Source organism: Pempheris klunzingeri, chromosome 20, assembly GCF_042242105.1.
Source record: "Pempheris klunzingeri isolate RE-2024b chromosome 20, fPemKlu1.hap1, whole genome shotgun sequence".
In the NCBI taxonomy this organism is placed as follows: domain Eukaryota; kingdom Metazoa; phylum Chordata; class Actinopteri; order Acropomatiformes; family Pempheridae; genus Pempheris; species Pempheris klunzingeri.
Window position 1 is genome coordinate 20,433,498 of NC_092031.1, and position 12,100 is coordinate 20,445,597.

Below are 12,100 nucleotides of genomic sequence, written 5' to 3' on the forward strand. Positions count from 1 at the left end.
TTGTTAGATATGATTAAGCCCAGGAGGATACAAAAACTTATCATGGAATTATAACCTTTGATTGACATTGGAACATCTCAGGAGATTCAAGGTATCAAAAGTGCTGGGACACTTCAGAAGTTGTCGTTGCTTGTCCGTCGTCAATGTGAAATCAGACAGTGAGAAGTGCAAAGTTTGCCTCTTCTGTGCCGAAATAGCTCAGTTGGGAGAGCGTTAGACTGAAGATCTAAAGGTCCCTGGTTCGATCCCGGGTTTCGGCAGAAGCCGGTGTTCCTTCTTTGTGCAATGTCAACATGTTCACTGTATTAGCCAAGGAATGCGTTCCTTCAGCGATAGGACGCTATGGCAACGGATTTAGTGCTGCTTCATCTCACGTCAAAGAGGAGTATCCTGACGTGCACAGACTCCTCAAAACAGGCTGGTAATGGTTAAACGTGAAGTAATCAAGCTTGTCACCAACAGTTATTGATGACTGAACATTCCATTAGCTGTATTTTGCATTGCACTTCCCCTTAACAGTACCGATGTGTTTAAAACATCTTCAATAGGAAAGAGAAAAACCCAAAGTACTTGTCTTCAGAAACACCTTGGGATCCTGGCCGTACTTTTCGCTGGTGTCATCCCAGTTTCGGCAAAGGCAGTGGCTACGGACATTGTTTGACCTTAGCAAAAGCTATTTCAAGGAAAAAACACCCAATGGCTTTTTTTCAGGGCCTGGGTAGCTCAGACGGCAGAGCATCAGACTTTTAATCTCAGGGTCCAGGGTTCAAGTCCCTGTTCAGGCGCTCTGTTCACAGTTGCTGACGTTCGAGTTGTTGGTTTTCAGTGGTGTGGTGCTTCCATATGTACTCTTGCAATGTCAACTGGTAAATCCCACATTACCAGTAATAGGCTAACCATTACCATCAGCGCCTTAAGTGGGCTTTTCTTCTGTGACGTTCATTTGCATTTACCATGAAAAATGCCTTTTGCGAGCATAAAACTCTGCTCCTGTCACATACAGGCACATTTTTGTTAGATATGATTAAGCCCAGGAGGATACAAAAACTTATCATGGAATTATAACCTTTGATTGACATTGGAACATCTCAGGAGATTCAAGGTATCAAAAGTGCTGGGACACTTCAGAAGTTGTCGTTGCTTGTCCGTCGTCAATGTGAAATCAGACAGTGAGAAGTGCAAAGTTTGCCTCTTCTGTGCCGAAATAGCTCAGTTGGGAGAGCGTTAGACTGAAGATCTAAAGGTCCCTGGTTCGATCCCGGGTTTCGGCAGAAGCCGGTGTTCCTTCTTTGTGCAATGTCAACATGTTCACTGTATTAGCCAAGGAATGCGTTCCTTCAGCGATAGGACGCTATGGCAACGGATTTAGTGCTGCTTCATCTCACGTCAAAGAGGAGTATCCTGACGTGCACAGACTCCTCAAAACAGGCTGGTAATGGTTAAACGTGAAGTAATCAAGCTTTTCACCAACAGTTATTGATGACTGAACATTCCATTAGCTGTATTTTGCATTGCACTTCCCCTTAACAGTACCGATGTGTTTAAAACATCTTCAATAGGAAAGAGAAAAACCCAAAGTACTTGTCTTCAGAAACACCTTGGGATCCTGGCCATACTTTTCGCTGGTGTCATCCCAGTTTCGGCAAAGGCAGTGGCTACGGACATTGTTTGACCTTAGCAAAAGCTATTTCAAGGAAAAAACACCCAAAGGCTTTTTTTCAGGGCCTGGGTAGCTCAGACGGCAGAGCATCAGACTTTTAATCTGAGGGTCCAGGGTTCAAGTCCCTGTTCAGGCGCTCTGTTCACAGTTGCTGATGTTCGAGTTGTTGGTTTTCAGTGGTGTGGTGCTTCCATATGTACTCTTGCAATGTCAACTGGTAAATCCCACATTACCAGTAATAGGCTAACCATTACCATCAGCGCCTTAAGTGGGCTTTTCTTCTGTGACGTTCATTTGCATTTACCATGAAAAATGCCTTGTGCAAGCATAAAACTCTGCTCCTGTCACATACAGGCACATTTTTGTTAGATATGATTAAGCCCAGGAGGATACAAAAACTTATCATGGAATGATAACCTTTGATTGACATTGGAACATCTCAGGAGATTCAAGGTATCAAAAGTGCTGGGACACTTCAGAAGTTGTCGTTGCTTGTCCGTCGTCAATGTGAAATCAGAGAGTGAGAAGTGCAAAGTTTGCCTCTTCTGTGCCGAAATAGCTCAGTTGGGAGAGCGTTAGACTGAAGATCTAAAGGTCCCTGGTTCGATCCCGGGTTTCGGCAGAAGCCGGTGTTCCTTCTTTGTGCAATGTCAACATGTTCACTGTATTAGCCAAGGAATGCGTTCCTTCAGCGATAGGACGCTATGGCAACGGATTTAGTGCTGCTTCATCTCACGTCAAAGAGGAGTATCCTGACGTGCACAGACTCCTCAAAACAGGCTGGTAATGGTTAAACGTGAAGTAATCAAGCTTTTCACCAACAGTTATTGATGACTGAACATTCCATTAGCTGTATTTTGCATTGCACTTCCCCTTAACAGTACTGATGTGTTTAAAACATCTTCAACAGGAAAGAGAAAAACCCAAAGTACTTGTCTTCAGAAACACCTTGGGATCCTGGCCGTACTTTTCGCTGGTGTCATCCCAGTTTCGGCAAAGGCAGTGGCTACGGACATTGTTTGACCTTAGCAAAAGCTATTTCAAGGAAAAAACACCCAAAGGCTTTTTTTCAGGGCCTGGGTAGCTCAGACGGCAGAGCATCAGACTTTTAATCTGAGGGTCCAGGGTTCAAGTCCCTGTTCAGGCGCTCTGTTCACAGTTGCTGACGTTCGAGTTGTTGGTTTTCAGTGGTGTGGTGCTTCCATATGTACTCTTGCAATGTCAACTGGTAAATCCCACATTACCAGTAATAGGCTAACCATTACCATCAGCGCCTTAAGTGGGCTTTTCTTCTGTGACGTTCATTTGCATTTACCATGAAAAAGGCCTTGTGCAAGCATAAAACTCTGCTCCTGTCACATACAGGCACATTTTTGTTAGATATGATTAAGCCCAGGAGGATACAAAAACTTATCATGGAATGATAACCTTTGATTGACATTGGAACATCTCAGGAGATTCAAGGTATCAAAAGTGCTGGGACACTTCAGAAGTTGTCGTTGCTTGTCCGTCGTCAATGTGAAATCAGACAGTGAGAAGTGCAAAGTTTGCCTCTTCTGTGCCGAAATAGCTCAGTTGGGAGAGCGTTAGACTGAAGATCTAAAGGTCCCTGGTTCGATCCCGGGTTTCGGCAGAAGCCGGTGTTCCTTCTTTGTGCAATGTCAACATGTTCACTGTATTAGCCAAGGAATGCGTTCCTTCAGCGATAGGACGCTATGGCAACGGATTTAGTGCTGCTTCATCTCACGTCAAAGAGGAGTATCCTGACGTGCACAGACTCCTCAAAACAGGCTGGTAATGGTTAAACGAGAAGTAATCAAGCTTTTCACCAACAGTTATTGATGACTGAACATTCCATTAGCTGTATTTTGCATTGCACTTCCCCTTAACAGTACCGATGTGTTTAAAACATCTTCAATAGGAAAGAGAAAAACCCAAAGTACTTGTCTTCAGAAACACCTTGGGATCCTGGCCGTACTTTTCGCTGGTGTCATCCCAGTTTCGGCAAAGGCAGTGGCTACGGACATTGTTTGACCTTAGCAAAAGCTATTTCAAGGAAAAACACCCAAAGGCTTTTTTTCAGGGCCTGGGTAGCTCAGACGGCAGAGCATCAGACTTTTAATCTGAGGGTCCAGGGTTCAAGTCCCTGTTCAGGCGCTCTGTTCACAGTTGCTGACGTTCGAGTTGTTGGTTTTCAGTGGTGTGGTGCTTCCATATGTACTCTTGCAATGTCAACTGGTAAATCCCACATTACCAGTAATAGGCTAACCATTACCATCAGCGCCTTAAGTGGGCTTTTCTTCTGTGACGTTCATTTGCATTTACCATGAAAAATGCCTTGTGCAAGCATAAAACTCTGCTCCTGTCACATACAGGCACATTTTTGTTAGATATGATTAAGCCCAGGAGGATACAAAAACTTATCATGGAATGATAACCTTTGATTGACATTGGAACATCTCAGGAGATTCAAGGTATCAAAAGTGCTGGGACACTTCAGAAGTTGTCGTTGCTTGTCCGTCGTCAATGTGAAATCAGACAGTGAGAAGTGCAAAGTTTGCCTCTTCTGTGCCGAAATAGCTCAGTTGGGAGAGCGTTAGACTGAAGATCTAAAGGTCCCTGGTTCGATCCCGGGTTTCGGCAGAAGCCGGTGTTCCTTCTTTGTGCAATGTCAACATGTTCACTGTATTAGCCAAGGAATGCGTTGCTTCAGCGATAGGACGCTATGGCAACGGATTTAGTGCTGCTTCATCTCACGTCAAAGAGGAGTATCCTGACGTGCACAGACTCCTCAAAACAGGCTGGTAATGGTTAAACGTGAAGTAATCAAGCTTGTCACCAACAGTTATTGATGACTGAACATTCCATTAGCTGTATTTTGCATTGCACTTCCCCTTAACAGTACCGATGTGTTTAAAACATCTTCAATAGGAAAGAGAAAAACCCAAAGTACTTGTCTTCAGAAACACCTTGGGATCCTGGCCGTACTTTTCGCTGGTGTCATCCCAGTTTCGGCAAAGGCAGTGGCTACGGACATTGTTTGACCTTAGCAAAAGCTATTTCAAGGAAAAAACACCCAAAGGCTTTTTTTCAGGGCCTGGGTAGCTCAGACGGCAGAGCATCAGACTTTTAATCTGAGGGTCCAGGGTTCAAGTCCCTGTTCAGGTGCTCTGTTCACAGTTGCTGACGTTCGAGTTGTTGGTTTTCAGTGGTGTGGTGCTTCCATATGTACTCTTGCAATGTCAACTGGTAAATCCCACATTACCAGTAATAGGCTAACCATTACCATCAGCGCCTTAAGTGGGCTTTTCTTCTGTGACGTTCATTTGCATTTACCATGAAAAAGGCCTTGTGCAAGCATAAAACTCTGCTCCTGTCACATACAGGCACATTTTTGTTAGATATGATTAAGCCCAGGAGGATACAAAAACTTATCATGGAATTATAACCTTTGATTGACATTGGAACATCTCAGGAGATTCAAGGTATCAAAAGTGCTGGGACACTTCAGAAGTTGTCGTTGCTTGTCCGTCGTCAATGTGAAATCAGAGAGTGAGAAGTGCAAAGTTTGCCTCTTCTGTGCCGAAATAGCTCAGTTGGGAGAGCGTTAGACTGAAGATCTAAAGGTCCCTGGTTCGATCCCGGGTTTCGGCAGAAGCCGGTGTTCCTTCTTTGTGCAATGTCAACATGTTCACTGTATTAGCCAAGGAATGCGTTCCTTCAGTGATAGGACGCTATGGCAACGGATTTAGTGCTGCTTCATCTCACGTCAAAGAGGAGTATCCTGACGTGCACAGACTCCTCAAAACAGGCTGGTAATGGTTAAACGAGAAGTAATCAAGCTTTTCACCAACAGTTATTGATGACTGAACATTCCATTAGCTGTATTTTGCATTGCACTTCCCCTTAACAGTACCGATGTGTTTAAAACATCTTCAATAGGAAAGAGAAAAACCCAAAGTACTTGTCTTCAGAAACACCTTGGGATCCTGGCCGTACTTTTCGCTGGTGTCATCCCAGTTTCGGCAAAGGCAGTGGCTACGGACATTGTTTGACCTTAGCAAAAGCTATTTCAAGGAAAAAACACCCAAAGGCTTTTTTTCAGGGCCTGGGTAGCTCAGACGGCAGAGCATCAGACTTTTAATCTGAGGGTCCAGGGTTCAAGTCCCTGTTCAGGCGCTCTGTTCACAGTTGCTGACGTTCGAGTTGTTGGTTTTCAGTGGTGTGGTGCTTCCATATGTACTCTTGCAATGTCAACTGGTAAATCCCACATTACCAGTAATAGGCTAACCATTACCATCAGCGCCTTAAGTGGGCTTTTCTTCTGTGACGTTCATTTGCATTTACCATGAAAAAGGCCTTGTGCAAGCATAAAACTCTGCTCCTGTCACATACAGGCACATTTTTGTTAGATATGATTAAGCCCAGGAGGATACAAAAACTTATCATGGAATTATAACCTTTGATTGACATTGGAACATCTCAGGAGATTCAAGGTATCAAAAGTGCTGGGACACTTCAGAAGTTGTCGTTGCTTGTCCGTCGTCAATGTGAAATCAGAGAGTGAGAAGTGCAAAGTTTGCCTCTTCTGTGCCGAAATAGCTCAGTTGGGAGAGCGTTAGACTGAAGATCTAAAGGTCCCTGGTTCGATCCCGGGTTTCGGCAGAAGCCGGTGTTCCTTCTTTGTGCAATGTCAACATGTTCACTGTATTAGCCAAGGAATGCGTTGCTTCAGCGATAGGACGCTATGGCAACGGATTTAGTGCTGCTTCATCTCACGTCAAAGAGGAGTATCCTGACGTGCACAGACTCCTCAAAACAGGCTGGTAATGGTTAAACGTGAAGTAATCAAGCTTGTCACCAACAGTTATTGATGACTGAACATTCCATTAGCTGTATTTTGCATTGCACTTCCCCTTAACAGTACCGATGTGTTTAAAACATCTTCAATAGGAAAGAGAAAAACCCAAAGTACTTGTCTTCAGAAACACCTTGGGATCCTGGCCGTACTTTTCGCTGGTGTCATCCCAGTTTCGGCAAAGGCAGTGGCTACGGACATTGTTTGACCTTAGCAAAAGCTATTTCAAGGAAAAAACACCCAAAGGCTTTTTTTCAGGGCCTGGGTAGCTCAGATGGCAGAGCATCAGACTTTTAATCTGAGGGTCCAGGGTTCAAGTCCCTGTTCAGGCGCTCTGTTCACAGTTGCTGACGTTCGAGTTGTTGGTTTTCAGTGGTGTGGTGCTTCCATATGTACTCTTGCAATGTCAACTGGTAAATCCCACATTACCAGTAATAGGCTAACCATTACCATCAGCGCCTTAAGTGGGCTTTTCTTCTGTGACGTTCATTTGCATTTACCATGAAAAAGGCCTTGTGCAAGCATAAAACTCTGCTCCTGTCACATACAGGCACATTTTTGTTAGATATGATTAAGCCCAGGAGGATACAAAAACTTATCATGGAATTATAACCTTTGATTGACATTGGAACATCTCAGGAGATTCAAGGTATCAAAAGTGCTGGGACACTTCAGAAGTTGTCGTTGCTTGTCCGTCGTCAATGTGAAATCAGAGAGTGAGAAGTGCAAAGTTTGCCTCTTCTGTGCCGAAATAGCTCAGTTGGGAGAGCGTTAGACTGAAGATCTAAAGGTCCCTGGTTCGATCCCGGGTTTCGGCAGAAGCCGGTGTTCCTTCTTTGTGCAATGTCAACATGTTCACTGTATTAGCCAAGGAATGCGTTCCTTCAGCGATAGGACGCTATGGCAACGGATTTAGTGCTGCTTCATCTCACGTCAAAGAGGAGTATCCTGACGTGCACAGACTCCTCAAAACAGGCTGGTAATGGTTAAACGAGAAGTAATCAAGCTTTTCACCAACAGTTATTGATGACTGAACATTCCATTAGCTGTATTTTGCATTGCACTTCCCCTTAACAGTACCGATGTGTTTAAAACATCTTCAATAGGAAAGAGAAAAACCCAAAGTACTTGTCTTCAGAAACACCTTGGGATCCTGGCCGTACTTTTCGCTGGTGTCATCCCAGTTTCGGCAAAGGCAGTGGCTACGGACATTGTTTGACCTTAGCAAAAGCTATTTCAAGGAAAAAACACCCAAAGGCTTTTTTTCAGGGCCTGGGTAGCTCAGACGGCAGAGCATCAGACTTTTAATCTGAGGGTCCAGGGTTCAAGTCCCTGTTCAGGCGCTCTGTTCACAGTTGCTGACGTTCGAGTTGTTGGTTTTCAGTGGTGTGGTGCTTCCATATGTACTCTTGCAATGTCAACTGGTAAATCCCACATTACCAGTAATAGGCTAACCATTACCATCAGCGCCTTAAGTGGGCTTTTCTTCTGTGACGTTCATTTGCATTTACCATGAAAAAGGCCTTGTGCAAGCATAAAACTCTGCTCCTGTCACATACAGGCACATTTTTGTTAGATATGATTAAGCCCAGGAGGATACAAAAACTTATCATGGAATTATAACCTTTGATTGACATTGGAACATCTCAGGAGATTCAAGGTATCAAAAGTGCTGGGACACTTCAGAAGTTGTCGTTGCTTGTCCGTCGTCAATGTGAAATCAGAGAGTGAGAAGTGCAAAGTTTGCCTCTTCTGTGCCGAAATAGCTCAGTTGGGAGAGCGTTAGACTGAAGATCTAAAGGTCCCTGGTTCGATCCCAGGTTTCGGCAGAAGCCGGTGTTCCTTCTTTGTGCAATGTCAACATGTTCACTGTATTAGCCAAGGAATGCGTTCCTTCAGCGATAGGACGCTATGGCAACGGATTTAGTGCTGCTTCATCTCACGTCAAAGAGGAGTATCCTGACGTGCACAGACTCCTCAAAACAGGCTGGTAATGGTTAAACGAGAAGTAATCAAGCTTTTCACCAACAGTTATTGATGACTGAACATTCCATTAGCTGTATTTTGCATTGCACTTCCCCTTAACAGTACCGATGTGTTTAAAACATCTTCAATAGGAAAGAGAAAAACCCAAAGTACTTGTCTTCAGAAACACCTTGGGATCCTGGCCGTACTTTTCGCTGGTGTCATCCCAGTTTCGGCAAAGGCAGTGGCTACGGACATTGTTTGACCTTAGCAAAAGCTATTTCAAGGAAAAAACACCCAAAGGCTTTTTTTCAGGGCCTGGGTAGCTCAGACGGCAGAGCATCAGACTTTTAATCTGAGGGTCCAGGGTTCAAGTCCCTGTTCAGGCGCTCTGTTCACAGTTGCTGACGTTCGAGTTGTTGGTTTTCAGTGGTGTGGTGCTTCCATATGTACTCTTGCAATGTCAACTGGTAAATCCCACATTACCAGTAATAGGCTAACCATTACCATCAGCGCCTTAAGTGGGCTTTTCTTCTGTGACGTTCATTTGCATTTACCATGAAAAATGCCTTGTGCGAGCATAAAACTCTGCTCCTGTCACATACAGGCACATTTTTGTTAGATATGATTAAGCCCAGGAGGATACAAAAACTTATCATGGAATTATAACCTTTGATTGACATTGGAACATCTCAGGAGATTCAAGGTATCAAAAGTGCTGGGACACTTCAGAAGTTGTCGTTGCTTGTCCGTCGTCAATGTGAAATCAGAGAGTGAGAAGTGCAAAGTTTGCCTCTTCTGTGCCGAAATAGCTCAGTTGGGAGAGCGTTAGACTGAAGATCTAAAGGTCCCTGGTTCGATCCCGGGTTTCGGCAGAAGCCGGTGTTCCTTCTTTGTGCAATGTCAACATGTTCACTGTATTAGCCAAGGAATGCGTTGCTTCAGCGATAGGACGCTATGGCAACGGATTTAGTGCTGCTTCATCTCACGTCAAAGAGGAGTATCCTGACGTGCACAGACTCCTCAAAACAGGCTGGTAATGGTTAAACGTGAAGTAATCAAGCTTGTCACCAACAGTTATTGATGACTGAACATTCCATTAGCTGTATTTTGCATTGCACTTCCCCTTAACAGTACCGATGTGTTTAAAACATCTTCAATAGGAAAGAGAAAAACCCAAAGTACTTGTCTTCAGAAACACCTTGGGATCCTGGCCGTACTTTTCGCTGGTGTCATCCCAGTTTCGGCAAAGGCAGTGGCTACGGACATTGTTTGACCTTAGCAAAAGCTATTTCAAGGAAAAAACACCCAAAGGCTTTTTTTCAGGGCCTGGGTAGCTCAGACGGCAGAGCATCAGACTTTTAATCTGAGGGTCCAGGGTTCAAGTCCCTGTTCAGGCGCTCTGTTCACAGTTGCTGACGTTCGAGTTGTTGGTTTTCAGTGGTGTGGTGCTTCCATATGTACTCTTGCAATGTGAACTGGTAAATCCCACATTACCAGTAATAGGCTAACCATTACCATCAGCGCCTTAAGTGGGCTTTTCTTCTGTGACGTTCATTTGCATTTACCATGAAAAAGGCCTTGTGCAAGCATAAAACTCTGCTCCTGTCACATACAGGCACATTTTTGTTAGATATGATTAAGCCCAGGAGGATACAAAAACTTATCATGGAATGATAACCTTTGATTGACATTGGAACATCTCAGGAGATTCAAGGTATCAAAAGTGCTGGGACACTTCAGAAGTTGTCGTTGCTTGTCCGTCGTCAATGTGAAATCAGACAGTGAGAAGTGCAAAGTTTGCCTCTTCTGTGCCGAAATAGCTCAGTTGGGAGAGCGTTAGACTGAAGATCTAAAGGTCCCTGGTTCGATCCCGGGTTTCGGCAGAAGCCGGTGTTCCTTCTTTGTGCAATGTTAACATGTTCACTGTATTAACCAAGGAATGCGTTCCTTCAGCGATAGGACGCTATGGCAACGGATTTAGTGCTGCTTCATCTCACGTCAAAGAGGAGTATCCTGACGTGCACAGACTCCTCAAAACAGGCTGGTAATGGTTAAACGAGAAGTAATCAAGCTTTTCACCAACAGTTATTGATGACTGAACATTCCATTAGCTGTATTTTGCATTGCACTTCCCCTTAACAGTACCGATGTGTTTAAAACATCTTCAATAGGAAAGAGAAAAACCCAAAGTACTTGTCTTCAGAAACACCTTGGGATCCTGGCCGTACTTTTCGCTGGTGTCATCCCAGTTTCGGCAAAGGCAGTGGCTACGGACATTGTTTGACCTTAGCAAAAGCTATTTCAAGGAAAAAACACCCAAAGGCTTTTTTTCAGGGCCTGGGTAGCTCAGACGGCAGAGCATCAGACTTTTAATCTGAGGGTCCAGGGTTCAAGTCCCTGTTCAGGCGCTCTGTTCACAGTTGCTGACGTTCGAGTTGTTGGTTTTCAGTGGTGTGGTGCTTCCATATGTACTCTTGCAATGTCAACTGGTAAATCCCACATTACCAGTAATAGGCTAACCATTACCATCAGCGCCTTAAGTGGGCTTTTCTTCTGTGACGTTCATTTGCATTTACCATGAAAAAGGCCTTGTGCAAGCATAAAACTCTGCTCCTGTCACATACAGGCACATTTTTGTTAGATATGATTAAGCCCAGGAGGATACAAAAACTTATCATGGAATTATAACCTTTGATTGACATTGGAACATCTCAGGAGATTCAAGGTATCAAAAGTGCTGGGACACTTCAGAAGTTGTCGTTGCTTGTCCGTCGTCAATGTGAAATCAGACAGTGAGAAGTGCAAAGTTTGCCTCTTCTGTGCCGAAATAGCTCAGTTGGGAGAGCGTTAGACTGAAGATCTAAAGGTCCCTGGTTCGATCCCGGGTTTCGGCAGAAGCCGGTGTTCCTTCTTTGTGCAATGTCAACATGTTCACTGTATTAGCCAAGGAATGCGTTCCTTCAGCGATAGGACGCTATGGCAACGGATTTAGTGCTGCTTCATCTCACGTCAAAGAGGAGTATCCTGACGTGCACAGACTCCTCAAAACAGGCTGGTAATGGTTAAACGAGAAGTAATCAAGCTTTTCACCAACAGTTATTGATGACTGAACATTCCATTAGCTGTATTTTGCATTGCACTTCCCCTTAACAGTACCGATGTGTTTAAAACATCTTCAATAGGAAAGAGAAAAACCCAAAGTACTTGTCTTCAGAAACACCTTGGGATCCTGGCCGTACTTTTCGCTGGTGTCATCCCAGTTTCGGCAAAGGCAGTGGCTACGGACATTGTTTGACCTTAGCAAAAGCTATTTCAAGGAAAAAACACCCAAAGGCTTTTTTTCAGGGCCTGGGTAGCTCAGACGGCAGAGCGTCAGACTTTTAATCTGAGGGTCCAGGGTTCAAGTCCCTGTTCAGGCGCTCTGTTCACAGTTGCTGACGTTCGAGTTGTTGGTTTTCAGTGGTGTGGTGCTTCCATATGTACTCTTGCAATGTCAACTGGTAAATCCCACATTACCAGTAATAGGCTAACCATTACCATCAGCGCCTTAAGTGGGCTTTTCTTCTGTGACGTTCATTTGCATTTACCATGAAAAAGGCCTTGTGCAAGCATAA

At 44.3% G+C, this 12,100-nt stretch overlaps 23 non-coding genes across 23 annotated transcripts; all 23 read left to right on the plus strand.

Moving 5' to 3' along the window:
- The first annotated feature begins 187 nt into the window (after positions 1-187).
- trnaf-gaa (transfer RNA phenylalanine (anticodon GAA)) lies at positions 188-260 on the plus strand. Its single transcript has one exon. It is a non-coding gene; the product is annotated as a tRNA-Phe (tRNA).
- Positions 261-1,198: 938 nt separating this feature from the next.
- trnaf-gaa (transfer RNA phenylalanine (anticodon GAA)) lies at positions 1,199-1,271 on the plus strand. The gene has a single exon. It is a non-coding gene; the product is annotated as a tRNA-Phe (tRNA).
- Positions 1,272-1,723: 452 nt separating this feature from the next.
- On the plus strand, positions 1,724-1,796 carry trnak-uuu (transfer RNA lysine (anticodon UUU)). Its single transcript has one exon. It is a non-coding gene; the product is annotated as a tRNA-Lys (tRNA).
- Positions 1,797-2,209: 413 nt separating this feature from the next.
- Positions 2,210-2,282, plus strand: trnaf-gaa (transfer RNA phenylalanine (anticodon GAA)). The gene has a single exon. It is a non-coding gene; the product is annotated as a tRNA-Phe (tRNA).
- Positions 2,283-2,734: 452 nt separating this feature from the next.
- trnak-uuu (transfer RNA lysine (anticodon UUU)) lies at positions 2,735-2,807 on the plus strand. The gene has a single exon. It is a non-coding gene; the product is annotated as a tRNA-Lys (tRNA).
- A 413-nt stretch (positions 2,808-3,220) lies between these two features.
- trnaf-gaa (transfer RNA phenylalanine (anticodon GAA)) lies at positions 3,221-3,293 on the plus strand. The gene has a single exon. It is a non-coding gene; the product is annotated as a tRNA-Phe (tRNA).
- A 451-nt stretch (positions 3,294-3,744) lies between these two features.
- Positions 3,745-3,817, plus strand: trnak-uuu (transfer RNA lysine (anticodon UUU)). The gene has a single exon. It is a non-coding gene; the product is annotated as a tRNA-Lys (tRNA).
- Positions 3,818-4,230: 413 nt separating this feature from the next.
- Positions 4,231-4,303, plus strand: trnaf-gaa (transfer RNA phenylalanine (anticodon GAA)). The gene has a single exon. It is a non-coding gene; the product is annotated as a tRNA-Phe (tRNA).
- Positions 4,304-4,755: 452 nt separating this feature from the next.
- trnak-uuu (transfer RNA lysine (anticodon UUU)) lies at positions 4,756-4,828 on the plus strand. Its single transcript has one exon. It is a non-coding gene; the product is annotated as a tRNA-Lys (tRNA).
- Positions 4,829-5,241: 413 nt separating this feature from the next.
- Positions 5,242-5,314, plus strand: trnaf-gaa (transfer RNA phenylalanine (anticodon GAA)). Its single transcript has one exon. It is a non-coding gene; the product is annotated as a tRNA-Phe (tRNA).
- A 452-nt stretch (positions 5,315-5,766) lies between these two features.
- On the plus strand, positions 5,767-5,839 carry trnak-uuu (transfer RNA lysine (anticodon UUU)). Its single transcript has one exon. It is a non-coding gene; the product is annotated as a tRNA-Lys (tRNA).
- Positions 5,840-6,252: 413 nt separating this feature from the next.
- Positions 6,253-6,325, plus strand: trnaf-gaa (transfer RNA phenylalanine (anticodon GAA)). The gene has a single exon. It is a non-coding gene; the product is annotated as a tRNA-Phe (tRNA).
- Positions 6,326-6,777: 452 nt separating this feature from the next.
- trnak-uuu (transfer RNA lysine (anticodon UUU)) lies at positions 6,778-6,850 on the plus strand. Its single transcript has one exon. It is a non-coding gene; the product is annotated as a tRNA-Lys (tRNA).
- Positions 6,851-7,263: 413 nt separating this feature from the next.
- trnaf-gaa (transfer RNA phenylalanine (anticodon GAA)) lies at positions 7,264-7,336 on the plus strand. The gene has a single exon. It is a non-coding gene; the product is annotated as a tRNA-Phe (tRNA).
- Positions 7,337-7,788: 452 nt separating this feature from the next.
- trnak-uuu (transfer RNA lysine (anticodon UUU)) lies at positions 7,789-7,861 on the plus strand. The gene has a single exon. It is a non-coding gene; the product is annotated as a tRNA-Lys (tRNA).
- A 413-nt stretch (positions 7,862-8,274) lies between these two features.
- Positions 8,275-8,347, plus strand: trnaf-gaa (transfer RNA phenylalanine (anticodon GAA)). Its single transcript has one exon. It is a non-coding gene; the product is annotated as a tRNA-Phe (tRNA).
- A 452-nt stretch (positions 8,348-8,799) lies between these two features.
- On the plus strand, positions 8,800-8,872 carry trnak-uuu (transfer RNA lysine (anticodon UUU)). The gene has a single exon. It is a non-coding gene; the product is annotated as a tRNA-Lys (tRNA).
- A 413-nt stretch (positions 8,873-9,285) lies between these two features.
- On the plus strand, positions 9,286-9,358 carry trnaf-gaa (transfer RNA phenylalanine (anticodon GAA)). Its single transcript has one exon. It is a non-coding gene; the product is annotated as a tRNA-Phe (tRNA).
- A 452-nt stretch (positions 9,359-9,810) lies between these two features.
- On the plus strand, positions 9,811-9,883 carry trnak-uuu (transfer RNA lysine (anticodon UUU)). The gene has a single exon. It is a non-coding gene; the product is annotated as a tRNA-Lys (tRNA).
- A 413-nt stretch (positions 9,884-10,296) lies between these two features.
- trnaf-gaa (transfer RNA phenylalanine (anticodon GAA)) lies at positions 10,297-10,369 on the plus strand. The gene has a single exon. It is a non-coding gene; the product is annotated as a tRNA-Phe (tRNA).
- Positions 10,370-10,821: 452 nt separating this feature from the next.
- On the plus strand, positions 10,822-10,894 carry trnak-uuu (transfer RNA lysine (anticodon UUU)). Its single transcript has one exon. It is a non-coding gene; the product is annotated as a tRNA-Lys (tRNA).
- Positions 10,895-11,307: 413 nt separating this feature from the next.
- On the plus strand, positions 11,308-11,380 carry trnaf-gaa (transfer RNA phenylalanine (anticodon GAA)). The gene has a single exon. It is a non-coding gene; the product is annotated as a tRNA-Phe (tRNA).
- A 452-nt stretch (positions 11,381-11,832) lies between these two features.
- On the plus strand, positions 11,833-11,905 carry trnak-uuu (transfer RNA lysine (anticodon UUU)). The gene has a single exon. It is a non-coding gene; the product is annotated as a tRNA-Lys (tRNA).
- The last annotated feature ends 195 nt before the right edge of the window (positions 11,906-12,100 follow it).